General features: G+C 56.8%; 1 long non-coding RNA gene across 1 annotated transcript in view; it reads left to right on the top strand.

Annotated features, from left to right (window-relative positions):
* LOC108178851 (uncharacterized) overlaps positions 1 to 12,246 on the top strand; it is a 64,525-nt gene that overhangs the window by 9,888 nt on the left and 42,391 nt on the right. Inside the window, exon 2 of the long non-coding RNA XR_011380551.1 lies at positions 7,574 to 7,735. This is a non-coding gene — a long non-coding RNA (uncharacterized lncRNA). The remainder of the gene's footprint in view (positions 1 to 7,573; positions 7,736 to 12,246) is intronic.

Here is a 12,246-nt window from a genome sequence, read left to right as displayed (position 1 = left end):
GTGAACCAATGGCAAAAGGAAGACCTTTCTCTCTGTCTCTCTCTCTCACTGTCCACTCTGCCTGTCAAAAAAAAATGCATTTATTTATTTGAAAGGCAGAGTTACATAGAGAGAGGAGGGAGACACACACACACACACACACACACACACACACAGGTCTTCCACCCACTGTTTCACTCCCCAAATGGCCACAATGGCTGAAGCTGGGCCAGTCCAAAGCCAGGAGCAAGGAGCTTACTCCAGTCTCCCATGTGGGTGCAGGGACCCAAGCACTTGGGCCGTCTTCTGTCTTCCCAGGCCATAGCAAGGAGCTGGATTGGAAGTGGAGAACCTGGGACTTAAACCTGAGCCTGTATGAGATGCTGGCACTGCAGGCAGCGGCTTTACTGGCTGTGTCACAGCCCTGCCCACTAAGGGCTTCAATCATCAATCACTTGATGAGGGCGTGTCTCGCTAACAGGGTGGCATGGGAAGACAGTGTAACGGAGAGGGAAGGGTGGAGGGAGCCAGCTGAGTACCAGAGGCAAGACTTCTCCAGGGAGCCCTGCCCACCCAGTCCTGGGGGCCCCCATTTCCTGCTCTGAGTTCAGCTCCTCCTGTGCCCATGCAGCTGATCGCCTCTCTGGTGCCATGCCGGTCTCCCGGTGCTGGAGGGTCCACTCAGTGTTTGCTGACACTTTGTAGGGGGAGAGCACATGTCAGTCACGCTTTCATTCCTGCCAGGCAAGACAGCTGCCACGAAGCCTCCTCAAGCGGCTCTGTTTATAGGGCGGGAGTCGCTCCCCCATGCCTACGGGCACTGTTTCCCGGCGGGATGGCTTCCCCCATCCCTGGGACATGGCTGGCGCTGGGGCACGCAGCTGTGTGATCCCACGGGGCCCGTGCTCCGAAAGGCCCTGCGCTTGGTCGCACGCTCTTCCGTGGCCACCCGAACGCATTCCCTAATTTTGTCTTTGCGCTTGTGTTTTCCTAGGGATGCCTGGCAAGGCCGTGGGGCGCGCTCACCAGCAGAGATGTAGGACACGTGGTCCGCACACCTGCTGCCGCTGCTGGCCCCAGGAGCACGGCGTTCCGGGGCGCCCCCTGGTGGTGGCAGTCCAGCCAGACTCAGGCTGAGGCCGAGTCCTACGCTGGCCTCTTGAGTCTGGGGCCTCTCTAGCCAGAGCTTGGTTAAAACCCAGACAGGAGGCACCGGTGCCCTCAGGGGCATCCAGGACCAGGCCCCGGGCGCATGTTCTGTCTCCGGCTGCTTCTTGCGTTAGCCTACGGCTGATGCTGGCCCCTGGGCATAAGAGGGGACAAGAGCAGCTGGGTTAGTTTTGTGCAGCTTTGCAGGTGAAGGCCCCTTGAGGGGTCACGTTCACTGCGTGAATGTGATGCCTCTGAATTCAGTCCTCTCTCCTGGTGGGGAAAATCCCCAGGGGTGTGTGCGCTATGGGATGCAGAGTCTGTGATGTCAGTGACGCGGAGCTAGGGCTCCCCTGTGCTTGTTCCATAGCCGGCAGGGCCCCATCTTTGATGAATGGAACACTCCGGATCCTGCACGATTGGAGGCTTTTTCTTCAATTGGGATGTAATAGGCGGCAGATAAAAACGCCAAGGTCAGAAGGAAGGGAAAGTCTTTGTATCCTGGTCCCTTTAATGGCACCTTCCTTCCTGCATTTGGAACGAAGGGCCAGCATTTTCATCTTGTACCGGGCTTTGCAAATTCCCTAGCTGGCCCCGGGCCAGCCCAGCTGGGGCGCAGTGAGCCGGCTTCTGCTCACCACCCTCAGGTCCTAGGAAGACTGTCCCTGCAATGCCAAGATGGGCACCACTGTGGTGGGGGCCCTGCTACCCACGGTCTGCACCGTGCTCTCCCCTGCTTTTAATTTCAACGAATGAGGAGAAAAATCCCCAGATTTCAGGGTCCATTTGGGGATCAATTCCCCTAAGAAGAATGAATAAGAAATCATGTCACTGTAGGCCAGAGTGTACCATAAGGTGCGGATATTTTTAGAAGTGCAAATTCAGGGCTGATGCCATGGCCTAGAGAGCTAAGTTGCTCTCTGCTCTCTGCTGCGTGGGCATCCCATATGGGTGCCGATTCAAGTCCAGCTCCCCGCTAACGTGCCTGGGAAAGCAGTGGAAGATGGGCTCAAGTACTTGGGCCCCTGCACCCACATGGGAGACCTGGAATAAGCTCCTGGTTCCTGGCTTCGGTCTGGCCCAGTCCTGGCCCTTGTGGCCATTTGGGGAGTAAAGCAGTTGGATGAAAGATATCCCCCCACCTTTCTTTTCTCTGTAACTCTGTCTTTCAAATAAATAAACCTTTTTTATAAAAAAAGATAAAATTTCATGCAGTCTCAACAGGTAATGAAAATAAAAGACTAATTTTCTCTTAACTGTGCAATGCTGATGGAATTTCCACCGCAGGTTTAGAACAGGTAATGGTGATGTGAACGCCACACAGAAAATGCACACCTCTATCTCGTTACCTTCTGCAGTGTCCCTGGGACCTTCTCATTTCCTCTCCCAAAGGGCGTGCCAGTGCCCACACTTTGAGCAAGAAGGCTAGAGGGAGGAGGAATGAGATTCCTTTTCCAGTTGTCTTATAAAAAAAAAAAAAGAAAAAAAAGAAAGAAATCCTTCCCTTTCAACACTAGAGGTCGCTCTGCGACCACAGATGCTAGCGCAGCGTTGTGGCGTCCGAGGTCAGCGCCGCTAATCTGTATAAATTGCTGCACCATGAGCCAAATTTGTACCTAATTCGAGCTGCTTTGATGCAGCCCCGCTCCTATGAAAAGTTTCCTTCTCTGCGGCAGAACTGTGGGTGTGGCCACCCCGGTGTTTCTCCACCGAGTCGGGGTGCTTCTCAGGCCCGGGCCAGAGCACCCAACTGTCTCTTTCCGGGTGTTGGTGTTACCTGCCACAGGGTGCCAGGCCGTGCCAACCTGGTCTGCATTTCTTGATGCAACGCGGGATGTAGGTGGGCGACGGCCGCAGGCACACGAACTGTGTGGGAGGAACTGTGTGGGAGTAACTGTGGGAGTAACTGTGTGGGAGTAACTGTGTGAGTAACTGTGTGTGTGGGAGTAACTGTGTGGGAGTAACTGTGGGAGTAACTGTGGGAGGAACTGTGTGAGTAACTGTGTGGGAGTAACTGTGGGAGGAACTGTGGGAGTAACTGTGTGGGAGGAACTGTGTGGGAGGAACTGTGGGAGGAACTGTGTGGGAGGAACTGTGGGAGTAACTGTGTGGGAGTAACTGTGGGAGTAACTGTGTGGGAGGAACTGTGTGGGAGGAACTGTGGGAGTAACTGTGGGAGGAACTGTGTGGGAGGAACTGTGTGGGAGTAACTGTGTGGGAGGAACTGTTGGGAGGAACTGTGTGGGAGGAACTGTGTGGAAGGAACTGTGTGGGAGTAACTGTGTGGGAGGAACTGTTGGGAGGAACTGTGTGGGAGGAACTGTGTGGGAGTGGCTGGTGGGAGTAACTGTGGGACGAACTGTGGGAGGAACTGTGGGAGGAACTGTTGGGAGTGACTGTGTGGGAGTAACTGTGTGGGAGGAACTGTGTGGGAGGAACTGTGGGAGTAACTGTGTGGGAGTAACTGTGTGGGAGTATCTGTGTGGGACGAACTGTGTGGGACGAACTGTTGGGAGTAACTTTGTGGGAGTAACTGTGGGAGGAACTGTTGGGAGTAACTGTGTGGGAGGAACTGTTGGGAGTAACTGTGTGGGAGGAACTGTGTGGGAGTGGCTGGTGGAGTAACTGTGTGAGGAACTGTGTGGGAGTAACCGTGTGGGAGGAACTGTGTGGGAGGAACTGTGGGAGGAACTGTGTGGGAGTAGCTGGTGGAGTAACTGTGTGAGGAACTGTGTGGGAGGAACTGTGTGGGAGTAGCTGTGTGGGAGGAACTTTGTGGGAGGAACTGTGTGGGAGTAGCTGTGTGGGAGGAACTGTTGGGAGTAACTGTGTGGGAGGAACTGTGTGGGAGTAACTGTGTGGGAGGAACTGTGTGGGAGGAACTGTGTGGGAGTAGCTGTGTGGGAGGAACTGTGTGGGAGTAACTGTGTGGGAGTAACTGTGGGAGGAACTGTGTGGGAGGAACTGTGTGGGAGGAACTGTGTGGGAGGAACTGTGGGAGTAACTGTGTGGGAGTAGCTGTGTGTGAGGAACTGTGTGGGAGTAGCTGTGTGGGAGGAACTGTGGGAGGAACTGTGTGGGAGGAACTGTGGGAGGAACTGTGGGAGGAACTGTGTGGGAGGAACTGTGTGGGAGGAACTGTGTGGGAGTAGCTGTGTGGGAGGAACTGTGTGGGAGTAGCTGTGTGGGAGTAACTGTGGGAGGAACTGTGTGGGAGGAACTGTGTGGGAGTAGCTGGTGGGAGTAACTTGGACGAACTGTGTGGGAGGAACTGTGTGGGAGGAACTGTGGGAGGAACTGTGTGGGAGGAACTGTGTGGAAGTAGCTGTGTGGGAGTAGCTGTGTGGGAGGAACTGTGTGGGAGGAACTGTGTGGGAGTAGCTGTGTGGGAGGAACTGTGTGGGAGTAGCTGTGTGGGAGTAACTGTGGGAGGAACTGTGTGGGAGGAACTGTGTGGGAGTAGCTGGTGGGAGTAACTTGGACGAACTGTGTGGGAGGAACTGTGTGGGAGGAACTGTGGGAGGAACTGTGTGGGAGGAACTGTGTGGAAGTAGCTGTGTGGGAGTAGCTGTGTGGGAGGAACTGTGTGGGAGGAACTGTGGGAGTAACTGTGTGGGAGGAACTGTGGGAGTAACTGTGTGGGAGGAACTGTGTGGGAGTAATTGTGTGGGAGGAACTGTGTGGGAGGAACTGTGGGAGTAACTGTGGGAGTAACTGCGTGGGAGGAACTGTTGGGTACTCCGGGGTTTCTCCCTCCTGTTGGATAGGGATTTGCAAGACCAGCTCTGTGACCAGTGCAGGGCACATCATTACTTACGTCTCTTGGGGAGGGGGTCTGACCACCTCAAAATGACTCACTGATTGGAAATTAAAACCCTGTGTCGGCATCCGTAGATTTCAGCTTCCTTCGGATAGCTGCCCCTCGGGGTACCTGACACTAAGATCCTAGACTGGGGATATTTGCCTGGGTAGAAATTTTCCCTCCCATTGCCAGCAAAAAGAGTGCATCACCTTGTTAATGGCTTCTGCTCACTGGGGCTTAGTCTGTGCCGGATGCGGGTTGGGGCACTCCCGTCTCCCCCTTCAGTGAGCTGAGCAAGCAGAAGAGGCCCAAATGGACCTACAGCTCCCTCCTGAGCCTCCAACGGTGGATGCCCGTGTCACACGGGAAACAGGCTCGGCTCACTTGTTGGCACTGGAGCTGGAGTTGGAGCCAGGCCAGCTGGCCCGAGGGCTCCCATCCCCCACCCCACCCGCACCCCCTTGGCAGGGCTGCGCCCCTGCACCTGTCGTGGAGGAATTGACTCCGGTGGTCGCACCTGGGGCAGACTCCTTTCCCCCAGGCGTGGCCACCTCCAGGAAGACTTCAGCTGCCGCAAGCCACACGGTGTCTGTGGACTGCACAGTACAATTGCCCAAGCTGCGCGGCCGCCTCCGGGTTGGATCCAGGGCTGGACCGGGTTTTAACCCGTGTGCATTTTGCGGAGGTTTGGGGCACAGGAGCCGGTGGAGGCCATTGCTGTCCGGGAGGAGACGAGGAAAGCGCGCTGTGGTCATTGACCTTGGCCCGGCCCTGCCCACCGACCCTGGAGTTGGCGAGGTGCGGGATGAACGTGCCAATGCGTGGCACCAGTGCCACAGGCACACTCCCGCAATCCGTGCGTATTCTCAGCGGGCACCTGGCCGTCCTCGCCTGACCTCACGGCGATCCGAGTAGTGAAGGGGGTCCTGGGGGGTCCTCCCCAAGGGAGCGTGCCAGCCTGAGCCCTGCCACCCCGCAGCCCGCTTCCGCTGCCCTCACCAACGTGCGCGCTTGCATGGCCTGCCTGCACTTGGGTGAACAGTCCCCCATCAATCACCCGCAGAACCGCTATTTGGGGGGATTGGCTAGAAAGGAGGATTTTACTCTATAAACAGGATCGATCGAACTGAAGAGGCATGAGCACACTCCCAGGGGGCGGTGCTGGCGCTGGCACTGGATGCAGGAGCCAACAGCACAGCAGCACAGCGTCCCCGCAGCGCTGGCGGTGGCGGCTGCGGGAGCGAGGGAGCGAGCACCTGCTGAGGGCACCCTTGGCCTAGGGGCCCGGCCCCCGCCAGCGTCAGCAGCTCTGGGGTTGTGCCCAGGGCGCACCTGCCTTGTGCTCCCCTACGTGGTAACCCGGGCTCACACGCTCCGCGCCTGCCGCTGCCTGTGCCCCGCACAGGAGCCCAGGATTCCGGCCTCCCCAGCCACCAGCAGTCCCGCAAACCGCAGCTGGAGAGTGGGAGGAGCCCCTCCCGCTGCGCTGGGCAGGGAAAGCCTGTTTTTGCACTGCGGGCACAGCCCGAGCCCAGGACTCGGCCGCGCTCAGTGGGACCGAGGGGAAGGGGACGCCCGCAGCTCATTCTGAGCGGGTGTCTGAGCGGCGTGGTTCCCACCCCCGGTCCCCAGGGTGCAGGAGAGGGGTGCGGCGCGCTCCCGCGGCGGCAGGTGCTGGGCGCCTCGCGTGCGCCGCCGCGCTCCGGGCCAGCGGGATGCGTGCTGCGCCCTCCGGTGGTGCAGGCGCGTGCTTGCCCTGGCCGCCGCAGCCCAGGGCCGCATCCCTCCCCCAGGGTTTCTGGGGGCTGCAGGAGGGACCCCAGGGGTTTCCCAGGTTCCCTAGGAGACTCCGCTGTGCGCCTGGGCTGGAGAGCCTGCGTTATCCACCGAGGAAAGCGCTCCCCGTGGGAGGTGTTACCCTGTGGGGGAAGGGACTGGAAAAAGTTCATGGAAAGCCACACATGGTTTAAAATGGTTTTTTTTCCACCAAAATAAGCTTGCCTTTTTTTTTTTTTTTAAAGATTTATTTATGTTTTTAAAAGGCAGAGTTACAGAGAGGCGGGTGGGGGGCTTCCATCTGCTGGTTCACTCCCCAGATGAACGGGTTCTTCCTGGTCTCCCACGCGGGTGCAGGGGCCCAGGTACTCTGGCCACCTTCTACCGCTTTCCCAGGCCATGGCAGAGAGGTGAATCAAACTGAGGCCCGTGTGGGATGCCGGTGCTGCAGGCCATGGCCAGCGCTGGCCCCGAAGCTTGTCTTTTAAGTGCCTTTTACATGAACTTATGTTTGGCTTTGAAATGGGTGTGTTAGATTGGTGTTGATCATTTTACCCAGGTCTCACCTGTGTGTAGCTGGAATCTGGAGATTTCTGATCCTCCTGCTGGACTCTGTGGGGCGCCTGGCATAAAGCCACTCCCAGGGCTGCCCTTCCACGGAAGGCACTGGAGAAGCCAAGTGGATGTCCGCCTGGTTTCTTGGAGATGGAGGTGGCCACGTGACACAAAGCTGGTCAATCAAATGGAAGGGGAAGTCCACTGCTGTGTGTTTCTGGAAAATTCATGTCCTTTTTTTTTTTTCTTTCTCCAATTAAAAGAAATAGATGTGAAAGACCGCCCTCACTCCTCTCCTTGCTTTGGATACAGGTATGATGCCTGGAATTCATGCAGCTCCCCTGCAACCGTGAGGCTGAGGCTAACAGATGAGGAGACACTGCAGCTCTAAGAGTGAAAGGCAACCCCGGCAGCCTCCTGCCTCCAGGCTTCTGATCATGGGGAAAAACAGTGTCCTGTTTGTTCCAGCCTCTGGTAGGTTATAGTTACTCTATGTCATGCTCTCTAGTGCATGTTAGAACAACCGCACTGGTGATGTGGTGTGGTGATGGAAGGCCTGACTGAGCGAGAAGACAAAAACCTTTCTTTGGAGCGTGTGTTAGGGACCAGGCCCTGGACTTTCACACACTTTCTGAGTGTTCCCAGTGGTAGCAGAGACGTTGGTGCCGTTGTGACCATTTGTAGTGGAGAGAGCTGAGGTCGGGTCATTGTTCAAGCAGCCGGTTTAGTGAGAAGGACCGCTTTGTGAAGTGCTGGGGTCACGTGTCCAGTGGGGTTTCTCTGTCTCCAGAGCCTTGATCTCTTACGAGGTTTTGTTTTCTTGCCCCCTATTGCTTGTCGAGAGTGGACGCTGGGGGCAGGCGCTGTGGTGCAGCAGGGAAAGCTGCCGCCTGCAGCGCTGGCATCCCATGTGGGTGCTGGGTTCAAGTCCCGACTGCTCCTCTTCTGATCTGGCTCTTTGTTATTGCACCTAGGAAAGCAGTGGAGGATGGCCCAAGGCCTTGGGTCCCTGCACCCATGCGGGAGTCCCAGATGAAGCTCCTGGCTCCTGGCTTAGGCCTGGCCCAGCCCTAGTCATTGCACCTATTTGGGGAGTGAACCAGTGGATGGAAGGTCTCTGTGTCTCCTTTTCCCTCTAACTCTACCTTTCAAATAAATAAATCTTAAAAAAAGAAAGTAGATGTTGGGGGCTGGCACTGCTGGGGGCTGAGCTCACCCGCGGGGCCACAGTAGCCTGCAGGAAGTGCAGCAAAGGTTGCTGGGCTGCAGTATCTCCGGAGAGCACCACGCGCTGCTACTCCCAGCCCTGGCCGCTGCCGCCGCCTCCGCACAGCACGGGGGCAACCAGGACGGCTGAGGGTATGGAGCTGGCCGGCTGTGTGGAGAGGCCCTGGCGCCCGTGAGCTGAGTATGGAGCTGGCTGGCTGTGTGGAGCGGCCCCTGGTGCACGTGAGCTGAGTATGGAGCTGGCCGGCTGTGTGGAGCCGCCCCTGGCACCCGTGAGCTGAGTATGGAGCTGGCCGGCTGTGTGGAGCCGCCCCTGGCTCCCGTGAGCTGAGTATGGAGCTGGCCGGCTGTGTGGAGCCTCCCCTGGCGCCCGTGAGCTGAGTATGGAGCTGGCCGGCTGTGTGGAGCGGCCCCTGGCACCCGTGAGCTGAGTATGGAGCTGGCCGGCTGTGTGGAGCCGCCCCTGGCGCCCGTGAGCTGCAGGCCCAAGCCCAGGAGCAGAGCTCCCGGGGAGGGAGGGCAGCAGGGCCTCCGGCAAGTTCTTCCCGAGGGAGGGGCTTGTTGACTGCAGGACGCACGGAATGCAAAGCCACTGAGCTGGGCTCTGAAGTGAGGGGCCTGTTCCCGCTCAGGTCTGCGCCGAGAGTCGGGAATCTGTGTGTGCGAGGGAGAAGGGTGGAGAGCCAACTCCAGTAATGCCCCAGAGATTGCGCATTTTGACACCTGCCTAAGAGCGTTGGTAGTGAGAAGCGGAGGGTGATTTGGGGTCGGCCGTCTGTTCGCTGTCCGCCTTTGAGACTCACACAGTCTTGTGTGGGACCCCTCCCCTAGCCATGGTGGCATGTGGCCAGGTGGGCCTGCCCCTGGAGGACAGGAGCGCCGAGGCACCCAGCCGGGGCCCAGCGGCCGCACGCATGCGGCACATGGCTCTCTGCGCCGGAGCGCCTGGCCTCCCCTCTCATCGACTCGCATCTTCCCCTAATGGAGAGATCGTTAAGAAAATTGGTTTACAAGGCTCCCGCTGAGCGTTTGGGCATGGGAGAGAGTCAACAGACGCCAGCCACACCACAGAGCTGTAACATACGACACTGTATCCAGCGCTTAATGAGGCCAGTGCACACAGGAAAGCAGATTAGCCGCAGATAAATGGACCGGGCCGTGTAGAATCGGGAGTTGGCCGTCTTTGGTTTGATGTAGCTCTAGAAGCAGCAGATGTTCCGTCAGTCGTGGCAAAGGAGCTCTGACTAATCTCGTCACTGAGTTCACCTCGGTGGCTGGAAAGGATAGAAAAAAAAAAAAACACAACAAAACACTGCGTTTCCACGATCTTAAAAGTCAGAGCTCCTGTAGACAATTGTAGAAAGAGAAAAACAGAAAGTTGAAATGACCGGTGATACCTCCGTGAGCACCAGCCCCTAACAAGAGGGGACACCTGTCGGTGCTGTGTAGCTGTGCTGTGCAGTGTGAAACACTGTTCTGTTGGCACACAGAACCCCCAGGGAAGCCGGGAAGACCAGCGGCCCCTGGTGAGAGGAATCTGGGGACAGGAAGTTCCATAGCCTCTCCAGGTCACACGCTCAGGTGGTGGGGGCAGGATTTGACCTTGACTGTTTGACCCTGGAACTTGCATTTTTTTAATGATGAAAATCTGTTTCCTCTGAGGCATTATGTACATTGTGTGGTTTTCTTCCTTTGGAAATGCATGAAAATTCTCTCTCTCTCTCTCTCTCTCTAACACACACACACACGGCCCGTCCACATCTGGGGCCACGTTCTATGTTTTGTCATATAATTTTATATGTACAGCATTGATTAGAAACCATGTTTGCTGACTGCAGTGCGTTCCTTCTCGTGGAGTGCTGTGGTTTGCATGTGTCCCCCGAAGTCCCGAGTTTTGGCAGCTTGACCCCCAGTGGGCGGTCGCTTTAAGAGATGATGAGGTCGTGGGGCAGTGCCCTGGGAGTGGTCTGGCACTGTTATCACCCAAGAGGGTTCCCGATGGAAGGATGAGTCCCGCCCGCTTTCCTTGCTCCTCTCTGTCTCGCTCTCTCCCTCTTTCCCCTTCTGCCACTGGGTGACGCGGCTCAGAGGCCCCCGCCAGAGGCCGGCACCTGCGCCTCCCGTGTCCCAGCCTGAGAGTGATGAGGGACAAGCCTCCATTCTTTACACGTTCACCAGGTTCAGGGACTCTGCCGCAGCCGCCCAGGGCAGAGTAAGGTTGGGGAGGTCCCCCAGAGTTTGTTAAAAATCAGTCTCCCCACCTCAGGCCTTCATGCTGTTTCCAAGTGGCGTTGGTTCAATTCAGAACCGATGCTAAGGTGAGGGCTCAGTGTGTCTGAGCGAATGCGCTGTTTTATCCAGGTGAATCCCCGCAGGGCACGTTCCTGAGAGGGAACATGTGGGAAGTTTCCCTGGCCTGGATATAATCCAGGTTCTCACACAGGCTAGATTGGTGCCTGGCTTTGGCCATGCAAATGACATGAATGGATTGGCGCTTTTCTTTTTTATATAAAGATTTATTTATTGGAAAGGCAGAAATACAGAGGAGGGGAGAGAGAGAGCGAGCGAGCGAGAAAGATAGAGATTGACCATCCATCCACTGGTTCACTCCCCAGATGGCAGGGATGTGCCAATCTGAAGCCAGGAGCCAGGAGCTTCTTCTGGGTCTCCCATGTGGGTGCAGGGGCCCAGGAACTTGGGTTATCTTCCCCTGCTTTCTCAGGCCATTAGCAGGGAGCTGGATCGGAAGTGGAGCAGCCAGGACTTGAACCCAGCACCCACGTGGGATGCCAGGGCTGCAGGCGGCTTTGCCTGCTGTGCCACAGCAGCGGCCCCATGGATTGTTTGCTAATTTGTGGTTGTGACTTCAGCTCTGCCAGAAGCTCTATGACAAGAGCACATTTTATAGGAGGGACAATAAGTCCCACAAAGGCTCTTAAAAACCCCAAGGAGCTCCATGATGGGCTGTTTCCCTTCCTGGGGCTGGGAGCAGAGGGAGTGGCTTTCATTGGCCTCAGGTTCAGCACTGTAGAGGGAGGGCCCTGTGCTCTCCTGCGTCCCAGCACTGGGGCAGATCCAGGAGCTCTGGGGACCTCTCTTTGTGCTCTGGTTCATCTGACCGGCTTCCTCATGCCCAGCCTTCTAGGTTCATGCCTGGTGCCTCCTCCTGGGATGTAGACTGTCCCTTGTGCCAGACAAGGGTGGCAGTGTATCCATTCCCTGGGAGCACCTTACAAAGTAGGTCCTGCACTGTTCTCCCATTCTGCAGAGGAGGAAGCCAAGGCATAATGAAGTCCCATGACTTGTGCCGGGCCACACTGCTGGTAAGTGGTACACTGGGGACTGGAACCCTCATTGGCTGAATTCCCAAGACTTTCCTTTGCACAGCCTCTTGGGGCCTCTCCACGTGAGGTCCTGTGGTTCAGGTGGGGGCTGAGTGTGGGGTTCAATGCTTGTCCTGATTCCTGCAGAGTCTGGAGAGAGCAGGGACCCATCTCCTGGTGATGGCGTTGTGTTCAGGGTGGATTCCGAGGGCCTCCTGGGAAGGGGAGGATCCTGCGGTTGTGGCCGTGGCCAGGCAGAGATGAGAGTTCAAAGTGGTTCCCGCCGAGAAGCACTTGACCCTGGCAATGCTGTCATTCGCTTCCTCTTATGATAACAGTGACTTTGGTTGCTGTTTCTGTATTTAGCAACATGGCTTCCACTCCTTATCAACGTCCAATAAGGAATCCAGGGCTCCCTGCTTTGGTCATTGGTTC

Source organism: Oryctolagus cuniculus, chromosome 12 (genome assembly GCF_964237555.1).
Source record: "Oryctolagus cuniculus chromosome 12, mOryCun1.1, whole genome shotgun sequence".
Classification (NCBI taxonomy): Eukaryota; Metazoa; Chordata; class Mammalia; order Lagomorpha; family Leporidae; genus Oryctolagus; species Oryctolagus cuniculus.
This window is presented reverse-complemented; position numbering and strand designations above follow the sequence as displayed.